The sequence below is a fragment of the Protopterus annectens genome, chromosome 1.part1 (assembly GCF_019279795.1).
Source record: "Protopterus annectens isolate FY-2018-M chromosome 1.part1, PAN1.0, whole genome shotgun sequence".
Lineage (NCBI taxonomy): Eukaryota > Metazoa > Chordata > Ceratodontiformes > Protopteridae > Protopterus > Protopterus annectens.
The window spans coordinates 570,948,188-570,969,268 of record NC_056726.1 but is presented as its reverse complement, the minus strand read 5'-3'; positions in this window follow the sequence as shown (position 1 = coordinate 570,969,268).

The window sequence follows — 21,081 nt, the reverse complement described above, 5'->3', positions numbered from 1 at the left end:
GACTTATAAAGGCGATGGTGGTCATTAGCCTAGTATATACCTATGAACCTTTGAACTTATATATATATGACAAGTGCAAACACTCATGTGAGTGAATGCTTCTTACTACTGTAAAAAAATCAATCTCGTGTGAGAAAATGTTCTGTTAAATGGCATTTCTGCCATCATTCTTTTGCTTTGGATCACATTGCAGGAGGTTAAGGAAATTTGTCTGAACTCACTGTTGTGCAATATTGAAGTTTTGGTGCAGGAAAGGCTTACCCCCTTAAAAAAATAGACGTCATTTTTTGATGTTCGATCATTCTAAAGGTCTATGTAAAAGGGTCTATATTATAACATCGAATATTTAACAGTTCGAATCACTAAAGGTCGACCTTTAGTGATCAAACTGTTAAAACATCGAATGTTCAGAAAAAAAAGTAAAAACAACAACAAAAAAACTAAATGGTGTAGGTAGGGGGACAAGTCCCCCTGCACCCCCGCACACACCCAGGTACTTAAATATACCAACTCCGAGACTGCACTACATTGAAGTAAACAGAAATCTCCCCTTAAGGAGATTTCTGTTTACTTGTTCGATATTCGGCAGTTTTGCTATTCTTGTGTTGACAATGTCATATTCGACATTGTCGGTTTTCGAGAATGTAATATAGACCCTATGTAAAATGATTGCTTTGCGCTTTGTCTGTATTTGCTCTTATGAGTGTTTCCATTTTGCTGACACACTTATCTATATCTATATCTATATATCTATATCTATCTATCTATCTATATATATATTTATATATATATACATACCTATATACATATATATATCTATATCTATATATCTATATATATATATATATATATATATATATATATATATATACACACACACACACACATACATACATTATATGTATTTTATACATACATTTTATTTTATTTTATTTTTTGTTCAAAGTGACATCACGCATGGTTGGGTAAAGCAGCTGCAATCAAAGCCTCAGTCATATTTGTGTGATGTATATCATCACCCCAACCATATTTTTGTGATGTATATTATCCAAATACTGGCATATGACTAAGTTCAAATCAGAGGTGACCCCATCATTGCTATGCAAAATATAAACATTTTCGCTCCACCATCTTGTTTTGCTTCAATACCATAAGCAGCACTTCATTATACAGTAATTAGCATACAGCATGCAGAACACATTTCTTGTCCTAACCGTGTCACATAGATAGGTTTTCCAAATTGTACCCTCCCTGTATAAAGCCTGTCTTCATGCAAATTCACTTACCGTGATGTGACAAAGTTTTCTGAAGTCATCATTCTCTGAAGTAAAAGTAGAAGGTGTGTAGTGGGTTAACATCAACTAATGCTTGTATTGAGGTCTTCAGGATCAGATTCATCTACAATTGTTTGTCAGAAGCAAACTAAACCACAGCTTGATTGTTTAATATATTTAAACATTGCATATATCCTCCTTAGCTTACGATCTAATTTATATTTAAAGAAAATTCATTGTATTATTATGTCTGTTTAGATGTGTTCAGTTAGAATAGGAAATTACTCTGTTGTCTATACATTAAAGAAGTCCAGTAAAATTCAAAGTTTAAACAATTTTTTATAATACAATCCAAAGAGTTTTGAATTGTATTTGCTTTGCAAAATTATTTTATTTTACATTATGGCAGTGCATAAGTGTAAATTAAAGCTCACCCGACTAGTCAATAACTAACCAAAGACAATTCATTTTGGTGAAGTTGAATTAATGGAACTTTTCATTGTATTTTTTAATGCATTCTCCTGTATTTGACAATGTCAGAGTTAGTCATAATGGGGGTGCAGATGGTATCTTCCTGCATGAGCAGTTGGGAGGGCTTGGCCCCAGAAATATTTTTATCAAAATTCCATACTCAAATAGTCCCAGATGAATGGTCTTGGATTAGTTGCTCAGCAGTAGACTAAACTGTATCCAAAATGTAGTTTTGACGTCCATGTCACCAGGGGCTTAATTATGTTTTATGCTTGGAATCATTACAGTGGGAAGGATAATATCCAAAATGATAAAACCAAAAAGGTTGGGAAATTTATTTGGAACTTTCATGAAATGTGCTAAAGGCAGCTGCTAAATAGCATAAACTGAGAGAAAATAAATGGTTCTGCTGTAAACAGAATATAAATCAATACTTATGTCATCAGCAAAATTCAATAAAGCCTACACGGGCTGCTAAAACTGTGTGCTCATCGCAGCAGGATGTGCACATGATAGCGTACCATTTTGTATTCAATAAGTGGCTTTACATGCAGTGTAGAGCAGCACAGATATGGTAAACACTGTGGCATGCTAATTACAGCACAAGCAGCTGAACTGTTGATAATCAACCAATCCAAGATGGAGGAGCTCTTCAACAAGCTATAAAGCAAATGTGAAGAGTCAGTGCAGGTTTTGCCTGTGAATTCCAAAACCTATTGGAATACAGCCATGGAAACTAGTCTGCACAGAAAGAATGTTAGGGGCTGCTGTAGCTCTTATTCATGTGTATGTGCAACAGGTCCATGTCTATGCTGCTGCTGCTGATAGACCACGTCCAAGAAGGAGAAGGGATTTTAGAGCCCATTTATTTTTTCATAACCTGCATTAGGTGGAAATTATAGACTGCTACAGGTTGGAGACACAGTAAAAGAACTTTGCAACCTCTGTCATCCTCAACTGATAGCAAGGGCAAACTGAGGGGAACCAATACCAGTGGAGACTAACATATGTCTAGCACTTAAAATTTTAGTTACAGGAACCTTCCAGAGACCAACAGGGGACATACTGAGGGGTGTCACAGGCATCGGTATCCAGGATCCGCCATCAATTCCTGAATACTATGCTGCAACATGCCAGTGACCACATATATTTTCTCCGTACAGCTTAGGACAGAGCCAAACTATGCAGGAGTTCTACCCTGTAGCACACTAACCTGAAGCCCTGGATGCCATAGACTGTACACATGTAGAAATCAAAGCATCACCCAGGGATCAGGGAAGGGTATATATAAATTGAAAGGGCTACCACTCTATTAACTGCCAGGTCATGTGTAACATTAAGTGAATCATCCTGAATGTGTGTGCTGGCAACTTAGATAGTTACAATGACTCACATATCTAGCACAACTCTCAACTGTATGAGATGTTTACTAAGGGGGATATCCCACAGGGTCATTTACTGGGGGATGCAGGTTATGCACTGGAACCATGGCTGATGACACCCATCAGAAATGCACACACCATCTGAAGAATGCTGTAATGAGACACACGCTTAAACAAGAAATATCATAGAACATATGTTTGGGCTGCTGAAGTCGTGGTTCTGGTGGCTAGATACATCTGGGGGAGCCCTACAGTACAATCCCCATACATGTGCTGAAATAGTCACTGTCTGTGCCATGCTCCACAAGATTATCCTGAGAAAACAGCTTCAGCAGGAAATGCAAGGGGAAGTGCCAGGCATCCCACCTCTACTGGCAAGTTCACCACAGCCACATGCAGATGATGAGTCAGAGGGGGAAACAGTAGCAGCTGTGGGTGTAGGCAGACTTAGATGTGCAGAATATACCCTTGCACTGCCAAGAAGTAATGAATAGCACACGCTCCCATCACCTAAGGGGCTAAAACTGTCATCCTATGCACATACATACATACATACAGTAACATTGTCGCCAGGCAATACTCACAAACTTTACTTACCCAAGTAATGGCTATATACTGCTAGCATCAGAGTCAGCCCTGAACTAAAACTCTTGCAACTGCTAGGTGTTGAACCTGAAATAGAAAAAAATAAATGTCTAAGAATACAAATGAATGGAATATTCTTGCACACTGTTCCTTGATAATATAAGTAAGTATAAGGTTGGTGATTTTTGCAACCATTGCATCAAGATATGACAGCACTGGCTTATATGAGTCCTCTATTAAGGAATAGGCCTTACATCTAAAATGTACAGATTTTCAATGAATATCCACATTTTGGCCTCATATGTTTGTAATAGAAAATCATTAAAGAATGAAGTTAGAAAATAATGACCCACATTTCAGTTTCACACTTTATATCCCTCAGAAAAAACATAAAAATTGTAATGAAAAACCTGTTATTTCATCAACTGTCTAAGTTTGTAAGACAACAATGTTTAAAAACTCTCCCCATTGTTGTGCCTTTGTCACACTTTTATGTATGTCTTGGTCCAGCTTTGTTGGTCTCACAGTTTGGCAGGGATGTGCACATTAAAGACACCTGTAAGAAAGGAGTACAATTTGCAAAACAACATCACAAAAACAGATATACTAAGCACTAAGTCAGCTATGCACCCTGAGCATCAGACAAAAGACTTATGTATCCCTGAATCCAAAACATAGAAAACAAAGATATGGCACAGTTATCATAATTTGCACAGGGTGTTTTGTGTGCGTGTGTGTGTGTGTGTGTGTGTGTGTGTGTGTGTGTGTGTGTGTGTGTGTGTGTGTGTGTGTGTGTGTGTGGGGGGGCTAGGCTAACATAAAAGGTAGTGAGTGCATGTGGGAAAGTAAGGGAAACAGGCAGATATTTGGATAAAGTATCAAATGGCCACTGAGATGGAATGAGATTTAAAACTCATGACTGACCAATTTAACTCTTATGTGTGTGTCCATATAAGCACTTCAGGTGAAATTGGTGAGTGAGTGTCTGCAAGTACACAACCAAGCACTGTGCTAGCTCTACATCCTGTTATGTTGAAACAGGTGTGAGCAATGTATGGTGGAGGTGGCAGTTCATCATTATAATCCCCAACACTGAGAACTGGCCCACGGTCAGATGCACTGCTGCTACCTGAACGTGACTGCTGTCTGCTGGACATGGTCTCCTCAAAAGTACACCCAGGATCATGACTCAATGGCCTGCCACATCTTGGTGTGGACACCTCAACCACTGATGGAGCAGTGGAAGTAGTGCCACTACAGGAGCATTATTGGGCAGAGCCATGTCAGCTAACATCAGATGGTGTGTCTGACCTACACCCATGAGGATGCCGTCCCTCTCCCAGCAGACATTTCATCACAGATACCACCCATTCCAATGTGTCATTCATCTGATCCATGGAATTGGCAACACGGTGGAGGCATGTCAGCCTGTGCCACATCTACAACACTAAACATTTCCTCAGAGGCCTTATTGGAACATGCCCGTGCCTCCAAGATGGCCCTAAACATATGTCGAGTGGCATGAAATACACACCTGGATCAGGTGGATGGACAGCAGACCTCCTCTGAGCAACCCAAACAGCCCTTCTGTGTGGTACGTTGCCCACACTTTGGCTATGGCCAGAGTCAACAGGCAGTGAAGCCACAGTAACCACACTACCCTAATCAAGTGTTTCACCCTCTACCTGTCCAATATCTGGTGGCTCACTGGAATGGGTTTGCATAGACGTACTGGCTGTGTCCAATAGAATTATAAGGGATGGCTGAATGTCACCCTCAGTGTCAGATTCCACCTCTGCACCCTCCTGACTGTGCCAGTGTTTGGCCACCATCATCATCACAATCTGCCAATACTCTGACATCAGGTGGTAAGTATTCTACACTTCCACTGTCAGGATTACTTGTAATAATAAGCAATAAGCACAAGAAAGAAATTAATAGCTACATTACTACAGTTCAATATATGCTAACAAACTAACAGTGGTGCCACTATCACAAACAGTACAGCAATATACACACAGTCCTGATACCCACCTTACACATACAGATAAATGAATATTTCTGTTAAATGCTCATCAGTGCTGAACTAGAAATGTTTGGCTTACCATGTGCAGATGACTCCACATTTGCTAGGAAGGATGGTCCTGGAAGAAGTTAAGCAAAATGTAAAGACACCATCATTACAATAACAATAACATGGGGGGAGGGATTTGGGGCTTTATATGTCTATTAACAATACATTTAACTGAAACTTGGATAACATGTCCACCCAAGCCCACATGTAATGAACCATCCCTATAACTAGTCCCCCACCCAAAAAAAATTATTAAACCAACTTAAGTATTGCTTTCAATATTTTACAATGCAAGAAATATTTAAAAATGGACATAGGTAAGCCTACCTGGAAGCTCCTACTGGGACATACTTATCCTCCTTGAAACATGAGCACCAACATCAATCACATGCTGTTTTGCACTTTCCACTGAGCTCTCTGGATCCCTGACAGTGGACAGAAACTCTTCATTTGGTGTCCGTGGTGACTCTGTAGCAGGCCTCCCCTGGTAGCCAGCTGTCCATGGGCCACTGCAGCTGGTCTCCTCCAGGCCAATGAAATCATGTTTGTGGCCCTATGATGCACCTGATCATATGTCCTGCTGTATCCCCCAAAAGCATTCACAAAGTTGACAGTCTGGTTCCAAATTTGCATTCTTCTAGATATATCCCCACATCCTCTCTCAAGCAGAAAAGCACCATGTTACCAAAAGGCTTGGATAATGACATTGCTTTTGGGGTCACTGAAGGGGGATTTGCAGGGATTGGGGTGCTTGTGTGCCATAGTCTTAGGTGACATAAAAGACAAAAGAAGGATACTACACATAAATGTCACATAAATAAAAGTCCTGCATAGATATAACACATATTATTAGTTTTTCAATATTACGAACTGGAGAAAAAAAATCTTTGAAGTTATTCAAACATAAAAAAGGGTTATGTGGTTGTAACATATCACAGTCACACACAAACAAATGTTTGATCCAAAACAAGGAATAACAATAGCAAAGCAAACCTCTGCAAAAACATTTTGGCTGTGTCAACACAGAGCTGGAACTTGGCTCCCCCACACCCAAACAGGCAAATGACAATTCTGTACCAAGCAAAGGAATAAAACATCAGTGAATAAATGCTATCAAACAAACTGTCCCAAAATCGTGTACACATTTACCACATAGCATTAATTTTTATGCAATTACCAGTCATCTCTACCTGTGGCCATCACTTCTCCAGAGGTGTCTATGGGCCATCTTAGAAGGCTAACACCCCTGTGTCATTGACAATATAGGACATTTACATTTCACCAAAATAACAATAGAAGTGTGTAAAAAGAAACAGTTGTAACATGAAATCATGCCTTATCAGCATCAGTAGTCTTCTGTGCAGATAAATCCAAAGTAATAGTAATCTTCTTCTATGTTATCCACATAAACAGGTCTCCTCACCTTCAGGTTCCCTAGCTACATGGTTACTTTTTTATAGTATAGATTCAGGCCTGTGAGCATAGTAAATATGCAAATGAGGTATGAAGCCATTAGAATTGCTGAATCCCAAATTCTTGGCTGTGTGAATCAGATGTAAACATAGTGCAGGCACTCTCTCAATGTTTGTTGCTAATAGATTGCAACTATGAATGATTACTGGTAGGGAGAAGGAACACACAACAGCAATTCAGACTTCCTTACCACCAGTGGGTGTGTCAGCCAGGTTAGACTTACAAAATGTAGAAGTAATGGTATCAAGATTTTAAATGTAAGTAAGCAGCACGCATTTCACAGTTTTTGTTCAATAACATCCAACCTCACCTTCATTTGTTGAAAACTGTATATTATTGCCATTTCATATTCTCACACAATTCAAGGAGAATGATAAAAAATGCCTTTCAGCCTGCATGTCTCAGATTACTGCACAGATAAGAGAGGAATTAACACCATACAGAGATATGACAGAGCTGCATTTCTGCAAAAAAATAGTCATAAATTGTATGATCACTCATTGCATTACATCTGAAATTAATACACGTACAGCAGAAGTGTACAAATGACATATATCTTGTTAATACTGTGGATGACTTTGGACTTGCTTGCATACAGAATGATTTTCATTCTCTGTTGCAAAGTTGTTTCTGTGGTAAAGAGAGATAAGACACCCTTACTGTGTTCTGAAGATTCATTGGTGTGAGAGTTCAAATGCAGACTTGTGTAAAAATCTTTCATGTGTACTAACTTATATTTTGTAGTGTTATTTATTTTATATATTTCTTTTCTTTTTTGTTTTTACTGCCAGTATTTGTACAGTGTATGGCTTAGTGTAAACATGGGAAATGGATAAGCACAATAAATGCCACATAATGTACTTCTTTGGTAACCAGTATATCAGCTACTCCTGTGTGTGTGTAGCACATCTGCTAAAGACATTGATCCACACAGCATATGCTATTGAGATCATGGTTCAAGTCCCATCTTTGTTTTTTAAGGATGAAACCTAATAAAAATTGCTCACAAGGATAAAAAAAGTTTAACGTTGCTTGTCTTGTTTGTGTGATACTTACCATCATGCAAACCTGGACTAATAGCCCACGCAAGAAGCAGACAGAATACCTGCAGACAAGATGCAGACATTCTGAAATTCAAAAAGGATACATTGCTACATCTTTTACTTTCCATCACACAACGCCAGTTAGTGATGTTGAACAGCAGTTAGCAATCTTCCACAGCACCTGCAGGTCTAGAACACCTGCAGAGAGGAAGCAGACAGCAGACAATTTCAAGATGGATACATTCTATTGAGTATGTTGGGGACTACACAAACATGCTAAGTGGCATTGTGCTGCAGTTAACACAGAGAAGTTAGTAAAGAATATGAAAATATACAAGTGTTATTTAACTATTCATGTGGCAGCAGGTGTAAGTGTAAGGGTGCAATATAGATGATCCTGGGTTCTAATACAGGAAATTCCAAATATTTTACTGTTTTTCCATTTTACTTTATATTAAATATCACATAAAAATGTTACACATAATTATAAATAACAATAAGTATGTATAGCAGTGGAGCTCATATGCATTACATGTATGAGTGAGGGTATACTGACTATTATATTTTTTAATTATAATTGAGCTATCTGGCATTGGATGACCTTCAGACTTCAATAAGATTCATACACACACAAATGTATAAGCTAGGACCTTCTCAGGTCACACATATACCTGGTTAACCCCTCAGTCCGTCATGCATATTTATCTATAATGCATGACTATGTCTGAGAAGCACTTCTTCTGTGGCAAGGATGGAAAATCACTGCTGTGGAATAAACCATTTTATCTGTTATGCATAGGTTTGAATCCCACATTGTAAAAATCAATTTTATTTATTTACTGGGAAAGTATGACTTGGAACAAAGTCAATTTTCAGCAGCGGCCCAGGGAGAAATGCTTCAGATGCATGTCTTTGTAATGTGGGGGGAAACTGGAGCAATGGGAGGAAACCCAAACGAATGCAGGGAAGACATGCAGACTCCCCAAAGAAGGCACTCCAGCCAGGAATTGAACCAGAGAACCTCTTGCTCTGAGGCAACAATGCTACCACTGCACCACTGCTCTGTGTGTATAAAATCAAACCAAAAATGTGTCAGGTCAGGAAAGTTATGCCCCCAGCACATGTCTTCAAATTTAAATCACCTAACTAATGTTGAGTGTCACATTAACCTTCAAATTTCAAAAACTGATCACCTCTCTGTTTGGCACTCTTGCTCTCCAGTTAATGTCATGCAAGCACAGTTGGCATGCGTTGGTGGGAAATAATTCTTAGCTATTTCTGTTCTCCCTGGTTGGACATGTCTGGTGGTCGAAGGGATGGTGCCCAATTTAGGGCATAGAGGTAGGCTGCTGAGGAGTCCAGCACCTCATTGGACTCCTTGTAAAGCACCACAGTGAAAGGCTTTTGCAGGGGGACCATCCCAGCTGCTAGTACAAGTCTGAGCCTTGAAATAGTCTGGTCAAGGCTGTCTCCAGTGTGTCTAGCATTCTGTGAACTAAAGAACATTGTAGGCATCATTTTAATGACCCAAAAGGGTGAAAGAGGGATACACTCAATGAATGGCTGGATGAGTACAGGACTGGTAGCATCCCACAGTTGTGTAGGTATACTGATAAAGAGAATTTAGAGTAGATAGAAAGCTGCATATAGGCAAGACTGGTGTGCATAATGCTCTTCTCCTGTTCTCTTCTCTTTATTTCACAGCCAATGCAGATATTATGGTGAATAGAGAGGCCCATGCTGAGTGTCTAGAGTGACTGAGAGAAGCAAAGTTATGTTTACAGCACAACTGAAGTATTATTTTAGCTTCTAAATTTATTTCTTTTTTATACAGTTGTAGCAAAGTAAGCATGACTAGCCTAACTATAAAAGCAAGCATGCATGCTTCAGTCTGTAGTACAATCCAGCTGTAGGAGTCAAGTCTAAGACTGTAGTCAGATATTGTGGATTCAAATACCACAAGTAACATATTTAAAATAGTAAAATCCTTTAAAAATATTACATAAATTAATTTCTACACAAGTGGCATAAATGCCCTGCTGTTACCTTAATCTGTATAATTGGATCAAACATATGTGTAATATATGCACATTGCAAGGATTGCTTTGAGCAATCCTTAGTTCCTTAGTTATAGTCTGTAGTTGTTAAGAAGTATACTTAAAAGTAAAAGTTCAGATATAATACTTTATTATTACAATAATGCATTGTATGTCACATATGATAGTACTAATTTTATCTCTTCTTTTCTCTCATCCCAACCCTTATCTCCCTTTTTCTTCTTTCTATGTGTCATCAAAACATTTCCATGTCACCCATCTCTGACAAATCACAAAATGCTTTACAGCACAGGGAAGTAGGCCAACTCCAATGGCTCAGTCTGCCCTACTCCACAGGCTCTGGCACTGATATCCAGAACATGGGAGACTCAACCTGGTAGTACTGCCTCTGATGTCCCTGAACTACCTGCACCTTCAGGTAGCACTACTCTGGAAGCTGGTGCTGTGGTACCCTGCAGAGTACTGGTAGAGGTGGAGAATTTATCAGCTGCCACCAGGAGATGCCAGGATTGGTGATTAGGGTTGTGCACAGCACCACTGGTGCACACCTACACTGGATGGACAAGCTGCTCTCCCTTATTGTCCATAGAATAAGATGTGAAGCACTCCAACAGCTAGTTGAGTAAATGGACTGTGATGATAGTCATGTGGGTGAGGACTAGATTCTCAGTGTACCCATGTTTGATAGGAATGGGTATCTGTTGTCCCTTCCCTAACCGCCAGTCCTGGTTTTCCCCAACCTTTCATGTCACTAACCACCTCTGTGTCTTGTCTTGTTTGTCCTGTTTGTTTGCTTCTGCTTTCTCACCTACCCTACTTACCTGATATACCTGTCTCCCATACTCAGCATTCCTTTCTCATGAAGTAAAAATAAAAAAGGGCACCTGTCCCACAAAAAAATATTGTCCCACACATAGCTCTCCACTTTGCACATATGTTTTCCTGACACACTTGATTCTGTCCAATTGGCTATACAACATGCGCACATTGTTGTCACCCCTCTTTGTTGATAGTTCATTTGATACATATTTATTTTACATTGTTGAAGAAGTGGATGGCTATGTTTTTTTCCTACCTCACTCCTGCACATTCCTATATTGCTTTCCCTTTTTTTTCCCTGCTTGCCCTCATTTCACCACTTTCCTATCTACCATTTTAACACCCTTAATCTGGTCAAAACTAGAATCACACACAACACACAGAAGTAAAAAAAGTGATCTAACCCTTCACTTTTTGTTCTCTGTGTTTGTGCAAGTATACATGCTTATATGCTAACTATAAAAGGCAATAAAAATGGATGACAGATACTTTTCTAAAACAGATATGTCATCCCCACCCTTAGTAGAATAGAGTACTCAATACTGTATTGATAGAATGAATTTCATAATATATATATATATATATATATATATATATATATATATATATATGTGTGTGTGTGTGAAAATAAGAAGTGGAATGTTCATTCTATGACTGAATGAATTTCAGTTTGTTTGAGAAATGCAATACAATATATGACTACTAACCAGTTTAATACTTTTTTCTCTGAATCAGTATGATTGCAATGGCCAAAACTATATTAGTAGCAATAATTTACTTTTCTTTCAAAACTGTTGTGAATCTGTTTTATGCTTCTGTGCTTGGGGGGCTGGGGTGGACTGATAGTTGTGTTTGGATGTTGCAAGTCCTTAATTCTAGTGGTTGTTTTGAAAGTTTTACAGGAGCAAATGTTTGCTAAGATACAAAAAATAAATAAATAAATAAATAAAATCAAAAACTGGAACGTTGCCGATAGTGTAAGTAAAAGGACTTTAAGGTCACAAAAACATTCACCCCAGGATTCAATAAATAGATTTCTCCATGCCAGAATAGTACAGCAGCTCCTGCATGGAATATAGCTGCCGAGCAATTCAGTAAACAAGGCTGGGAGTGTGCACGAGCCTGCTAGCACTATTCTGGCACAGACACCATTGAATAATGCTAATTGCCTCATTTGCTGGTGAAAACCATGCAAATGAAATGAATTAGCAATTCAGTAAGCAGGCAGGTATCTGTGCCAGAACAGTGTCCATTGCAAAATGTATTCAGTTACTGACAGTGTACATTTCTGGAAAAATCAAAATGGGGCATGAGAGCTCAAAGTAAAGCATGTATTATAATCATTAGGCATGCTAATGGCCAAAAATATGGCCATTGGTATGGAAGAGAGTTGCAAAATTATAAAAAAATCAAAGTTTTTTTTTGGTGAGGGGGGCAATTTTGGCCATTTAAGCATAGTGCAGTGGCGTGCAAACAAGATCATGCTGGAAAAAAATGTGAAAAGACAATTTTAAGTGAAATTTGTATTTTGCCATTATAGTGGGTAGCATGCAGAATCAAAACAATAACAGGTAAGGTAACACTGGTTGGTAAGGGGAAAGGCTCTGGGAGACCATTGTCTGGCTGCACCTAACCATGTAGGAGCTATAAGGGAGTGGTGCAAGCAGAAGAAGCAGCTGACATGAAAAGGGGGTGTGTCATGCTTAGTGTAAGCACATTGGAGCTCCACGGCTTCCATTTGAGCTTAGCTAAGCACAGCTAAGCAAATGGGTGTGTCTGAGGCTGTATTTACTTATTTCATGAAATGAGGGGAGGGCCATTTCTGCTTAAAAATGTTTACTTTAGCTAAACAGGGTTGAGCAGTGCACACCGGCTCTTAAAAAATATCCTGAAAATAGCAGAAGTGTTTACATTTGGGCAGCGGGTTTGAGCTGCATGCCATGGGGGTTAAAAGGGGCAGAAATGGGAAGGGATAAAATGGGAAATAGCAGAATAAAAGCAATCAAGTACAAATAATATAGCTGGCAGGTGGTATGTATCATAGTCAGCCAATCATACAGGCAGCATCTGCAGCACAATAGTATAAACTATGAAAACACCTTTCAGTCTGCTTTTTCCCACAAACTCTGCACCACTGGTGTACACACTCGGGAGAATTTTAACCAACAAAATGTTAGGGGTGGCTGTCGCTTTGGTACATCAGTATGTGCTAGAGGCTGAGGGTGGTGAGGAGGATATTGCTGACAACCCCCCCAGACTGAGGAGGAGGAGAAGAGTGTTTAGACCCAGGATAACCTACCATGGGCTACATGATCTGGAGATAGTAGAGTGTTACAGGATGGACAGGGACATACTTCAGCAACTCATCGAGCTGTGCCGGCCCCACCTCAGACCCAGAGCCAACTGAGGGGGAACCCATCCCAGTGGATACCTAGGTATGTATAGCCTTAAGACTACTAGCTACAGATACTTTCCAAATCCAAAGACCTACTGGAGATCTTATATTTATTTTTATATTTATTATATTTTATATATATATATATATTTATATTTAATTTTAACAAATGTCAAGAAATAATTTTTGTCTTTCGGCTTTTCCCGGTTAGGGGTCGCCACAGCAGAACTCCAGTCCGCTAATGATTGGCAGTTGATTTTTACGTACTGGCTTGCCAGGCCTGATGCACAACCTTCAACGAAGGTATGCCCATTCACACATCTCCACGCAGAAGACGCTCTAGCTGAGAATCTAACCGAACAGCGTCTTACTGTGAGGCGACAACAAATAAATAAATATCTCATGGGGTCTCACAGGCATCTGCATCCAGGGTACTCCACCAGTTCCTGGATGCCATGCTACCACATGCTGGTGAGCACATTTACTTCCCCAGCAGTCGTGAGGAGAGGACCAGCAATATACACCTCTTCCACCATGTAGCAGACTACCTGGAGGTACTGGGTGCCATAGACTGCATGCACATCCACATCAAAGCACCACCTGGGTTAGGATCTAGTAAACCGCAAGGGCTTTCACTCCATCAACTGCCAGGTCATGTGCAATACCCAGGGCATTATCATTAATGTGTGTGCTGGCAGCCCTCCAGGTTATCATGACTGCCATGTATGACATTCCTCAGCTGTACCAGGGATTTGCCAGGGGTGACATCCCATATGGCCATCTGGTGGGGATGCTGGCTATGCACTGGAGCCATGGATGATGACACTCATCAGAAATGCACACACACCCACTCAAGAATGCCATAATGAGGCACATGCACAAACCAGGATCATTATAGAGCATGTATTTGGGATGCTTAAGTCATGGTTCTGCTGCCTTGACATATCTGGTGGAGCCCTGCAGTACTCTCCAGCCACATGTGCACACATGTTCATAGTATGTGCCATTCTATACAGTACAATCCTGCAGAAAGAGCTGCAGCAGGTACAGCATGGGGAAGGGCCACACAGCTCCCCACCATTGTCAAGGTCCCTACGGGCACAGAGGGACTCGGAGGAGGGACCCCCTGAGCCAGCTTCTGTAAGCAGATGAAGGCATGCCCAGTATGCACTGGCCTTGGCAAAGAGGCAATGCATAGCACACACACTGACACTGTAAGGACCCAGGGACTAACACCTCTCTCTCCGACTTGCATACACAGTAAAATGGATGCCACAAACATCACACTACCTGTACCTTACCATGTATAGGCAGTATACTGCGTGCATACGACATAGGCAGCCCTCAAGCACCATCATCACAACTACCGCAGGCACAAGGTAAGTCAGTCTTCTTAACAATAAATGAATGGATTAGTATGTTCTGGTAGCATATCTATGGTATTGCTGCATGCATGCAAGGGAATGGGGTGGCCTACTGGGATAGCAGCAGATAACTGACAGCTATGTGGGACACCAGGAAATATCCACCCAATACTGGCTACCCCACACTATGCAGTAGTATCTAAGGTGACAAATTCCACTGCAGTATATGTGGGGGGGCAACTAACTGGGGGTCACAGGTCACAGGCATGGATGTCAGTGTGGAGGTCCCATACTCACCCCTCAGCTTCACTCAGCAACTCAGCTGTAGAAAACCATAAAGAAATGTCTGGCAAAGGCCCACAAATGGTGACAATGATGAAATACCCCCTACAAACTTACATAGTGATAGCACTGCAGGTATTGCAGTTGCAGTAAGGCTCTGAAGGGTAAGAAGTCTGAAATTCAAATATATGCAATTACAATCTGACCTGTGGTCTTTAGTGATATGCCTCTAGTCACCAGGACAGGGCACAATACTATGCTAAATGGAACCAAAATGTAAAGCAAATATCAGTACAGCCTGTGCAAATGTGTGCAGTTTACAGGTGTGCCCCCCCACACCCATATTCCCATAGAAATGCAGTAACATGTATGTTTGCAGGGAAATAGCAACAGAGCACACATTGCCAGGGCTGTCCCAATCAACATGATAATGTTGCATATCCAGTATATGCAGGGTGTCAATGAGCTATGTAAATATGTGGTTAACACTGTCAGGATGTGGCCAGCACCTACTCCTGGCTGTTGTGTCATAGTGGCCTGGGTACAGTGCTGTCTTTGACAGGGCCATGTTCCAAGAACTGCAGTGCCAACTATTCTGCATGTCAGCTACACATACGGTAGGAATTGTACACACTGTAAGGTGTCAATATCTGTTAATGCAGGAAAGCTGTATAGGTCATGGATAGGGGGCCACACATATGGGCAGTACACAGCTTGGAGTAACCTGTGCAGAGCCTACCATAGCTCGCAACTGTACAGACCTATTGCAGAATGTCCAGAGGTTTGCATCATAATTGTGGTCTGTATAACATGAAATAGTGGTTGTCTGGCAATTCACTGGCAAATCATGTAAGACTAAAGTCAGAAAATAATGAAAGATGTTAGTGTCAGACTTCATACTCTATGGAAACATGCATGCTAATGCAAAACCTGTTATTGAATCACCTTTCTAGGTTGTAAGGCCAATACTTAAAATGGTCCCTATATTTAGGCCTCTGTCCCCCAACTACTTATGGCTTTTTTCAGATGTTTGGCTCTCTGAAGTTGAGAGGTATGGTGCCTAGCAGGACAGCAGGTACCTGAAGGTCAGTGTAGTGCTAGTGTATAAAAGGCTTCCACCTTTCTACGTCAGCACTGACAACATGTCACTGGCCAACAGCCATACCCCTAGAATGACACAGGTTGTCACAGGAGTACAAGTATGTCTTGTATATCTGTTCTGCTTGTCCTAACATTGCATTTGCCTGCCAGCTATTTGCAAAACAAGAAAAGGTCACGTCAAAACAGCAATGGCAGACAGTGGGGAAGTAGACGTCAAACCCACAAGAGCAAACAAGAAATGATCAAACTGGTCTCCCAACTGTCTATGTTTGACAGAACATTATTAACTCCCTGTCCCCATGTGTGGGCCTTTGTCTGACTGTCATATTTGGGCCTGTCCAGATGTCAGTCTGTGATGGTATGACAGCTAGGACCACATGTAGTTTGATAATAACAAATAGCAACGCAAACCATCTAAGGACCACAGCAAATGGAGTGGAGAAGTGATGGACAACCTGTTAAATAGATACACTCAGAGATGTGAAGTCCACAACCCTGTGTATGATGTAACACCATGTTCCCTGCCCACATCAGAATTACAAATACATAACAGCAGCCACTGTGGCCAAAGCCTGTGACTTGTCTACAGAAGGACAAAAAGACACAAATAAGGGGAAGGGGAACCACTGGCCAGACAAATGGAGAATGTGCAAACCAAAACAGATTGTGCAGTAACATAGGTGTCATGCAGTGGAAGGTGTCAGTAAACATCATCTGCAAATATACAACACACACCTATGTAAGTGGAGGTCTGCAACAAAACAAAACCCAAACAATGGACACCTCAGAGGCAAAATTACATGAGAACTCCACAAACCTACACACCACAGACCATGTAGACTCCACACACCAGAGTCTTGCAGACACTAAGGCCTTACCACAAACCCCAAACACCTACCCTACACAGATAGGCTAACAGCATTGTCCCTCTACCCCATTCCATACAGACTCTGCTGAGGTTACCCTTGTCTGGCATACAAAGCAAGCCAGACTTTGCCTTGATGGGATTGTTGCACATCTGGAACTCAAGGCCCACTCCATCAACCTATAGGTGCAGCATCAACCTGGGCTGTGATATCACTATGGCTTGTTGGTGTGACAGATACATGTATCACACACTCCCTGTCAACAGCAAGCCAAGTGCCTCAATACCCCTAGTGATGTGCTCCCTGTATAAGTGTACAGGAAACACAAAATACAGTCCTGTGATCCCACCTGTGTCCCTGCTGTACAGGGGCTCTGTGTGCTGACATGTTGTATCATGGGCTATACTCTTGTCTGCATGGGTTATAATTGCTTCAGGGCCAATACCCTACTAACGTCATAGCAACCTATCAACCTATACACAACTGACTGCCAGTGGTTCACCACATTACTCTATACTGCTCTGCCACTGACATATCTGGAAGTCACAGTGCTATGTGGAATATACTACACATATAATGGACATTTCTGCACAGTAAAATGCACTCTGTACCCACACTCATATCTCCCAACCTCTGACAGCAAGACATCTGGACAAGGTCATAAATAAAATTGGGACAAAGGCCCAATGATAGGCATGTGTTGTAAATATTGCCCTTACATACAGAGAAAGTTGGTAGAATAAGGGGTTTTGCATTAGCAGGAATAGTCTGAAGGTTATGAAGTCTGAAACACTAATGTCTGTCATTATTTTGTAACATCAGTCTTCAATTATAGGCAACTAAATTACCATAAAAACACAAGTTTATGTAGACTGGATGAAACTTCTAGACAAACACCTGGACAATCTGCCAAAAAATGTACAGTTGAGAGGTATGGCCACACCAGGATATGACTTTTCAGGTAGGAAGAATACCACACAAGCAGGAGATCCCCAGTCAGTATATCACCAAGTTGCTGGACTGTTTACACAGCTTCATTTTATTTATTTATTTATTTATTTATTTTATTTTACATTTGTTGACCGGGCTAGTCTAGCTGGATACATATCCTTTTTCAGTAGAGGCCCGAGGAGAAAAGCTCCAATAAAGAGAAAAATAACACACTACAATTAGTTAGAGGTACAACATTATAAGGATAACAAATCAATATGACATCAATATATACATGGTAGAAGAAAAAAATTATAAGCTAAGGAGGTGACAGGACAAGCTAATGTGGTATGATGACATGGGTACAGGTGTGGTAAGTCAAATGGTAGAGAAGAGCTTTTGAGTGAGAAGTGTGTATATCAGTCAATGGGCTGTAGCCACACCTCTCAACTGGCCTTTTTGGGCAAGAATGTATATAGTCAGGCTCATAATATTGGTCTGTGAATCATGCATCTTGCATTCCTCTGGTAAAGTACTGTGATGATCTGAATATGTCTGTCACTAGGTAATGACACAATACATTTCAGTGTCAGACTTCAGATATGTCAGAAGATGTCTGCTAAAACAAACCCAGTACCTCTAGGAAAGTTCTGTTTACTTTTGAGAGGCATGGCTGTAGTACACAAAACCCCAGACCGGAGTACAACTATCTCTGGAATGAAGTCCCTCTCACTATAGAAGGTCATACTGGCCATGCTCCTAAGAGAATCACATGCTGGAACCCACATAGGACTATATAACTGTATTGTGCATATATATATTTGCATACAGACAGTTATGTACACCTTAACTGTCCCTACACACACACTCATCAGACAGGATTACCCTCAGCTAGCTGTAGGTGGCCCATATGTGATATATCTGCATCTGTTGTGTGTGATCCACAGGCATATATATGGGCAACAGATAATATGTCAGGCATGCACATACATAGAAGTGGAGAAGAGAGAGACAGACAGTGATAGCGAGACACACACACACACACACACACACACACACACACACACACACACACACACACACACACACACACATGGACACACAGAGAGTGAGTCATACACACGGATACCCTGAATGGCATAGAGTGTTGTCCTGCTGCAGACAGTGGAATACCGGTCGCAACCAGTAGCACATGCCAGCATGAAGGTGAGCTCCACTGTGTAATAGTACTGAGGTGGGGGTTATAATATCCTATCACCTGCCCTTGTGTGTGTGTATATGTATGTGTGTCTGTAGGTTTAAGTATTAAGAGACTGTTCCCACACAGTACACTTCCCAATGCCCCACTTTAGCAGTCCTGCTGATGTCATTCCCCTTAGAAGTACCTTTGCCCAACCCCAGCTCTATAACCTCTGTGGTGTGTGCAATAACTATGTAGCAGTATTATACAGATAACTAGATAGCCAGGGGTTTTATTCCCAGTTTTGGCAAATGTGTTTGTGGGTGTGTACAAGTGTGTGTGTTTGTAGGCTAAAGTATTTTGAGGACTTCCTCACTCACAACACTTCCCATTGCCCTACTTTAGCAGTCCTGCTGATGTCATTCACCTTAGAAGCACCTTTGTGCACTTGTCAGCCCTAAGCTCTGTAGCTTATGAGATAACTGTCTAACATTATAGTTTAAATAACTAGATAGATAGGGGTTCTAATTCCAGTCCTGGCAAATGTAAGAGTGTGTGTGTGTGTGTGTGTGTGTGTGTGTGTGTGTGTGTGTGTGTGTGTGTGTGTGTGTGTGTGTGTGTGTGTGTGTGTGTGTGTGCGTGTGTGTGCGTGTGTGTGCGTGTGTGTGTGTGTGTTTCTTCATAAATGAAACAGCTTTAAGCCATTCACAACCACTGCACTTCCTAGTGCCCTACTTTAGCAGTCCTGCTGATGTCATTCCCTTCAGAAGTACCTTTGGACAGTTCTCAGCTATATAAGCTCAGTGGTGCATGCAATGACTATGTAATAGTTAGCCCAAATAATTCGATAGGCAGGGGTTCTATTCTAAGGTCTGGCAAATGTGTGTGTTCATAGGTTCATAGGTTCATAGGTTGGTACTAGGCTATCGGCCCTAGGGCCTATACAAGCCTAGCCATAACAATTCCCTGGATAGTTCTTCCCACAATATTTGCTTCCCTGGACCCCTGTCTAGCAGGGCAACTGACATGATCCCCAGGGTGAATTTCCTATCTCCCATTCAATCGTCAAGTTTCCTTTTGAAGAGGTCAAAGGAGGTGCTCTGCTTGACATGTATGGGCAGTCTATTCCAGAGTATGGGGAGTCTCTGAGTCAGGAACCTATCCCTCCAGCATGTTTTGTTCATTGTGATGACAAGGTTTAGATCCCTGAAGCATGTAGCTCTGAGGGATTGGGATTTCTTTAAGTGGAGCATGTCCAACAGCTCAGGGTTTGACATGGCCTTGTATGTTAAGCAGAGATCACCTCTGAGTAGATGATATGCCACAGAGTATAGCTGGAGTTTTCTTAGATGGTCAGCATAGGGCATCTGCTTTAGGCCTATCATTCTTTTAGTGAGGTATTTCTGTGGTCTTTCCAGCTGTTGCAGATGTCTTGTGAGGTACATACCAAATGTGACTTTGTACTCTATAATGGGCCTAATGAGGGATGAGTACAGTGGGACAATGACCTCCTTTTTACTGGATGAAAAACTCTTAGTGATGAGGTGTGCTACATAGAAGGATTCCCTGACTGTTGTGGCAATGTGGTTATCGAAGATGAGACCACTGTCCAGCTGTGTCCCTAAGTCTCTCATCACACTTTCGGTGTTTAGTGTACTGCCACCTATTTGGTAATTCATGGGTACATGTTTTTTCCCAAAGGGGATAACTATACATTTCTTGGCATTGAGCTTGAGCCCATGGCTCTGGCACCAAGCATCTGTTTCTGTAAGGCCCTTTTGTAGA